Below are 7073 nucleotides of genomic sequence, written 5' to 3'. Positions count from 1 at the left end.
AAAACAGAGGACCCCCTCAACTCTTCATCTGCACTATTCCAGCCTTTAGGTTCATGATTGGTTAACAATTTGCTTGGCTTTATATGTTAACTCTCTTTTCAGCCACCAGGTTCCAGATGCTAGCATGATACAAACCAGACTTTCCTGGACAGACAACCTCACCAATGTGTCCTGGAGCTCTGAATTTCCAGAACCCCACCCCACTAGGGAAAGAGAGAGGCAATCTGGGAGTATGGATCGACCTATCAATGCCCATGTTCAATGGGGAAGCAATTACAGAAGCCAGACCTTCCACTTTCTGCATTCCATAATAACCTTGGGTCCATACTCCCAGAGGGATAAAGAATAGGAAAGCTATCAAGGGAGGGGATAGGATACAGAGTTCTGGTGGTGGGAATTGTGTGGAGTTGTACCCCTCTTATCCTATGGTTTTGTCAGTGTTTCCTTTCTAAAATAAATAAGTAAGTAAGTAAATAAATAAATAAATAAATAAATAAATGGTCATGGAAACATTCCCAGAGTTGGGGTTCTTACTCTATGTGTCCATAACAGTCTATGATGATCAAATTTATGTGTCAATTTGACTGGGCCATGAGGTGTTCAGATACTAAGCCAAATATTCTGGATATTTCTGTAGGGGTTTATTTAAATGAGACTCATATTTCCATAGCAGACCTAGTAAAGGAGATTGTTTTCCTTAATGTGGATAGGTGTCATCCAAACAGTTGAAACCCTAAACAGAATAAAAAGGCTGACTCTACCTTGTGTAAGAAAGAACCCCTCCTGCCAGATAATTTCAAAGTGGGGCATCCTTTCCTGCATCCCTTTGGATGACACTGGGAACACTGGTTCTTCCCAGGTCTCCAGCCTGCAGGCCTTTGGACCAGATCCATGCCATTGACAGTCCTGGCTCCCATCTTTAGACTTGGATAGGAACTAGACCATTGGCTCCTCTGGGGCCCCAGCATGCCAATTCACCCTGCAGATCTTGGGATTTGCCAGGTTGTATAATATCATATGCCAATTCCTTATAACAAGACTTATCTGTTTATGCATAAATAAGAAACCTAAAAATTTCTGTGTGCACATGCACCCGCAAAGAGAGATATGCACACATATATTCTGGTACCTTTTGGCTTGGTTTCTCTGGAAACCAAGTCCCACCACTAATCTCAGCATCTAGTAAATTCCTATATAACTGCGTCTTTCTACTGGAGGGGAGTGCGGGAGGCAGGGGCCAGGTCTGCTTGATTTAATGTATTCTCAACACCTGGACTAATTAATGCATACAGGGGAGCTAGGAGGATATTTGTGAATGGAGTAACTGGTGGAATGAATGAGGAGCTGGAGCCTGAGGGGTTACTGGGAAGGAACCAAGAGGTGACCTAGGAAGTGGTAGGACAGGAAGTCAGCAAAAGAATTTGGGATAGCAGTAATGGCAGCTGTCTAGTGTCTTGCTTTTAATGGACTGGGTGAGGTAAGCCTCAGGCTTCAGTGAATTAATTCTGAAGGGTTCAAGGCAAGAGACAGCAGGGAGTGAATCCTCATAGCCAAGTCATGAATGAAGGCTTTCACTTGTATTTTAACTAGTTGGAATTCATAGAAATGAGGAAGCATCAAAGTTGGGTTGGGTTGTGTTTCTTTAATGCAGTTCCTGAGAATAAACTCAGGGCCTTGTATACCTCCCCAGCCCAATTTTCTATTCTGCACTGCTTCCACAAATCTCCCCCCAGGTCTATCCATGATGCTCCCATGTGGTGCTGGGGCTCCAGTGTGTGGCCCTGTTCATGGTAAGACTTGAACTCTGCTGAGCAATCTCCTAGTCCCACCATCAGCAATTTTGAGTGTCTGGATTTATCTTGTGGTGTGACCTTGGCTAAGGAATTTAACTCCGTGGTAGCCTGAGGACTGTTGTTTGTTTTATATATGTTGTTATCATCATTATTAATGAAGGGAATATCTACATAGGTCAATTGTGCAAAGCCAATGAGAATTGTCTGTGCTGTATAAGAGGAAGACTAGAACCTTGGAGGGGGTGGTGAGCAGGGCCCATTATGCCTATGGAGTGGGTCCTATCTCATTCTGGGAGCACAGTGAAAATTCCCATGACAGCCCTCTCTGCTCCTAGGGCAGCCATCAGCAGGCAGCTGTGATGATGGGTCTCCTGTGACATCTAAGAGTTCTGATGCCTTTCCCAAGTGCCTGGCATTAATGGAATGATTTCTCTCTGGGGAGCATCTTAGATGAATCCACAATATCTAGGAAGCATCCTTGGGGAGGAATTGCAGCAACATGAGCCTGAGTCTTTGACCTTTTAACCAAGGCTCTAGCATTCCAAGTTAAAAAAAAATTGTGGATGTCTTGCAGATTTACTTCAGAGCCCTATGTTTCCATATGCCCCTCTGGTGTTTATCCATGTTCAGGCAGGCCGGCCACCGGAAAAATCTTTTCACTGGCCAGATGCATTTCTTTACAGGGAGGTATGTGAGGTGAGGAGATTAAATAGGTAGTGCAAAGATTCCTGACCTCCTTTGTGCTCCCAGGTTCACTCCTATCTTGGCACGAACTGGCTGTGATTCTTCTTTGTGCTTATCTGAGTATAATTCCCATCAGTAGGATCTCCAAGCAAAGAATGATGATCTGTTCAGTGCAGATGAACTGATGCCGACGCTCTCACAGGGAGCCCAGGGCCAGCAGAGAGCTGTGGATACTGGGCATTCAGCACATCTTTGCCGAGAGTCAGGGCTAATTGCAGGTAACAGAGTCTGCTGTAGCTATTTTAAGTAGAAACAGATTGAATACAGGGCCTTAGCAGCTGGCAAAATGAGCAGAGGGGGTAAAGGGAGGAGATTATTGACTGGGTTTTTCAGAGTGACTCCCAGGATTGCAGAAGAATCTCGGAGTTCATTAAGCTGTAGGAACAACTATTAAGTCCCAGGACCTTACCTCCAGTTCTGTTGAGGTCAGGGAACAGACAGGGAGAGCCAGGGACAGGAAGAGTACAGACAGACACTTTGCTGTGCCATGTTGTAAGATGGAATTTGGAGCACAAGAATGTATCACACCTAGGAAGTAGGAACTTGAGAAAAAAAACATACACACTGTGTGTGGGGGGGTAGTTTTGGTAAGGTAACCACAGCTGGCAATTTCAGCGGGCCAATGGGAAGCTGGCGCAGGTGTGAGGTGTATAGGGTATCGATCACACCGTGAACAGGTCTTTTTGGAATCTTTCCAGGCCCTCACTTATCCCCCAAGATATCTCTTCACTCTAACTTCACTTCTGCACTATTTCTACCTAAAAACCTAGTAAAAGAAGATTGGAATCTGTATGTCAATCACAAGTGTTGTCTTGCAAATCTTTCAAGAGGCTCTGCTATGAACTCAGGCAGCATAGAGCTGGGGAAGACCCCAGTTAAGCTCTCCTGTCCCCCAACAGTTCCAGGCTCAGAAAGTAGTCACACTGTAAATGCTGGTGGCAGGGACACTGTCCCAGCTGTGTCCGAGAGAACAAGCTGAAGATAGATTTGTGCTGTCTGCTGGCCTGCAATGCACAGAGGATCCGGGAGAGAAGAAGGCAGAATGCAGCAAAGGTTATAGAAAGCTTAATGGGGGGAAGGGGTGTGCGGGGGGGCGGGGGGTGGCTGCTAGGCTAGATAGTATAATGGTTATGCAAAGGTTATATACCTTTCAATTGAATCAGATTTTGTGGGAAGACAGGGACTGTGTCAGTAGCCACCTTGGTGACAGGGGCAGATTCCTGTCCTATTCAACTGCCTCCTAGATACAGGTGTGAAAATCTTTTCTTTTGATATTGAAAATAACTAGAAGCTGACTGCTAGGTTTTACACTTGTAAATGTCTTAAGCCTGAGGGGTTTCATGGCCTACCTCTGAAGTGTTGCGATTCTGTCAGCCTGGCATCAGCCTTCTTTAGAGTGTTATGCCATAGCACAGTGCCTCCACATTTGCTGGCCAGAGAATCATCCCAGGTCTGGGTGCTCTGCCCCTCTGCCCATGTAGCCGGGTTCATAACCCAAGACAATGTGAGTGCATTTGAGAGACAAACCCTTGTCTTGTCGGAAACCTTTGCTGCAAATTGAGCAGCTCTTTGAATCTTCTGCAATATCTGTAAGTCTTTAGAAAGTCCAGACAAAGAGCTATCCAGCTACCATATCTGCTGTGCTAAGGATCTGATTAGCCCTTTGTTTACCATATGCTGTAAACGAGTCTGCTGGAAGTTGGCGAGGGAAGTTCTCATTAGCTTCCTATTTAAAGTATCCATCATTTAACAGATCTACCTAGATAAGCCCAAAGGCTGTCTCCTGCCACCCATTTGTTCTCAAGGCACCAGTCAGAAGAAATGATTCACTGACCCTGGTGGGGGTCACCCCTCCCCAAAGGAATCTGACAGTGGTACACTTATTGGCCAGAGACTCAAAATTAGAGTCTATTTATCTCCCTCTTTTTCTTCTCAAGTCTTGTTCCTAAAGCCCTAAGCCAAGACTGTATGGCTGCCTATAGTTCTCACTAAAACTGAGGTCCCCCAAGCTCTTAAGCAGGTTTCTGGAAGCCTGCACTTAGCTGGTTTAAGAAGTGTGGCTGAATGTACCTCACTGGTTGCCCCAGGATCAAGTGGGATTGTTCTATGATACTGAAATGATGCTGGCAGATTGAAATATTATGTGCTTTGTGATTGTGATAGCCCTACCTGATAACACAGAGGGGATCCTGGCACCATGTGGCAGCCAACTGGTGCACTGGCCAGGGAGAGGGACTTTTATTAGTAATATTAGCAGACATGCAGAAAGCAAGAACCTATAGAGACTCAGGCTGAGAGATGCTGTCAAAATAAACAGGTAGGTGGTCCTGGTATCAAACCTCATAAATAGGGGAGAAAGTTGGCCATCAAACGGGACCAGATTTGAGAAACTTTCTAGATTCCACTTCTATTGGGACATGAACATAATTAGCACACGACTGATATCAGCATGACAAGCTTACTACAGACTTATGCAATCCACATGTGATTGTGGGTTCGCAGGAAGTTTTTAAGGGAGCGTCTGGTGGAATTAGCTCTCTGTCCCTGAGCTCTGTTTCTGAGCTCTCTGTTTCTGAGCTCTCTGTTTCTGAGCTCTCTGTTTCTGAGCTCTCTGTCCCTGAGCTCTCTGTTTCTGAGCTCTCTGTCCCTGAGCTCTGTTTCTGAGCTCTCTGTTTCTGAGCTCTCTGTTTCTGAGCTCTCTGTCCCTGAGCTCTGTTTCTGAGCTCTCTGTTTCTGAGCTCTCTGTTTCTGAGCTCTCTGTCCCTGAGCTCTGTTTCTGAGCTCTCTGTTTCTGAGCTCTCTGTTTCTGAGCTCTCTGTTTCTGAGCTCTCTGTCCCTGAGCTCTCTGTTTCTGAGCTCTCTGTCCCTGAGCTCTCTGTCCCTGAGCTCTGTTTCTGAGCTCTCTGTTTCTGAGCTCTCTGTCCCTGAGCTCTGTTTCTGAGCTCTCTGTTTCTGAGCTCTCTGTTTCTGAGCTCTCTGTCCCTGAGCTCTGTTTCTGAGCTCTCTGTTTCTGAGCTCTCTGTTTCTGAGCTCTCTGTTTCTGAGCTCTCTGTCCCTGAGCTCTCTGTTTCTGAGCTCTCTGTTTCTGTGCTCCACGCTCCAACTACGTTCCTGCTGCCCTTGTCTGCTCCTCTTCTTCCAGGGACCTACCATGTCACTTCTCTCAGGAGCTGAACACATGTAGCAAAGTGCTGGTAACTAGCTTAAAATATTCATGCTCAGGAGTCCGACGGTAGCACAGCAGGTTAAGTGCATGTGGCGCCAAGCGCAAGGCCTAGAGTAAGAATCCTGGTTTGAGCCCCCAGTTCCCCACCTGCAGGGGAGTGGCTTCACAGATAGTGAAGCAGGTCTGCAGGTGTCTTTCTCTCCCCCTCTCCGTCCTCCCCTCCTCTCTCCATTTCTCTCTGTCCTATCTAACAATGGCGACATCAATAACAATGACAGTAATAACAACAATAGGAAACAACAAGGGCAACAAAAGGGAAAATAAATAAATAAAATATTAAAAAAAGACTCATGGCTCTTAAAAGACTCATAACTGGCTGATCTTTGCCTATTTTGCTGTAAGTGATGTAATAAACCTCCCATTTTTTAAATCCCCACCTCAAAGTCTGAGGAAGGCTTTTATTTTTTAATTACTATACACTTCTATGGCCCTGATAATTTTGTCTGGTAAGACCACCAGGCACCCTCTTCTGTGGCAGACGGCTGTATCCACCCCCTTGCAGTTTATCTGCTTTCCTGTCTCCCAACCAAATGTGTTAAAACTATATGCAGTTGGTTGCGATTATAAAGTGACTCTGATTCATGTATATTTGCTACTTAGCATCTCTTCAAATCCACACCTCCTATTTCAGGGGCTAGGCATGTTTCTGGGGGTTGAAATGCTTCTCAAAGGCTTATTTTTTAGTTTATTATTTAACTAAAAATATCTATTTCATTTATTTATGTAATGTGAATAGAGACAGAAAGAAATTAAGAGGAGGGGGTGAGATAGAGAGGGAGACACCCTGCAGCTTTGCTTCACCACTTGTGAAGTTTCCCTCCTGCAGGTGAGGAGAAGGGTCCTTGCACATGGTAACATGTGTTTCACCAGGTGTGCCACAACCTGGCCCCTAACATCTAATGCTGAAATGTCTTTTTAAATACGTATTTATTTGATAGGTCAAAGAGAAATTGCGAGGCAGAGCTGAGAAAGAGAGAGAGGGAGAAAGAAAGGTATCTACAGCACTATTTCACCACTCTTGAAGCTTCCCCCCCACAAGTGGGGACCAGGGGCTTGAACCTGGGTCCTTGTTCATAATAATGTGTGCACTCAACCAGGTGCAATGCCACCTGCCCCCTAAAATCTTTTTTTTTTAGTATCTTCCTATTTATTAATGAGAGGGAGAATCATACTGAACTCAGGACCTCATGCTTGCATGGACTCTATCTATCCTTTGTGAAAGCTCCTAGACCATTAGAAGATTTCCTGATGATGGATTCCAGCTGCCTGACTCATGGTCATCTTGTCACCAGGCCTGCTCTCTCCTCCCA

Source organism: Erinaceus europaeus, chromosome 13 (genome assembly GCF_950295315.1).
Source record: "Erinaceus europaeus chromosome 13, mEriEur2.1, whole genome shotgun sequence".
Lineage (NCBI taxonomy): Eukaryota > Metazoa > Chordata > Mammalia > Eulipotyphla > Erinaceidae > Erinaceus > Erinaceus europaeus.
Note: the sequence above shows the minus strand (reverse complement) of the source record.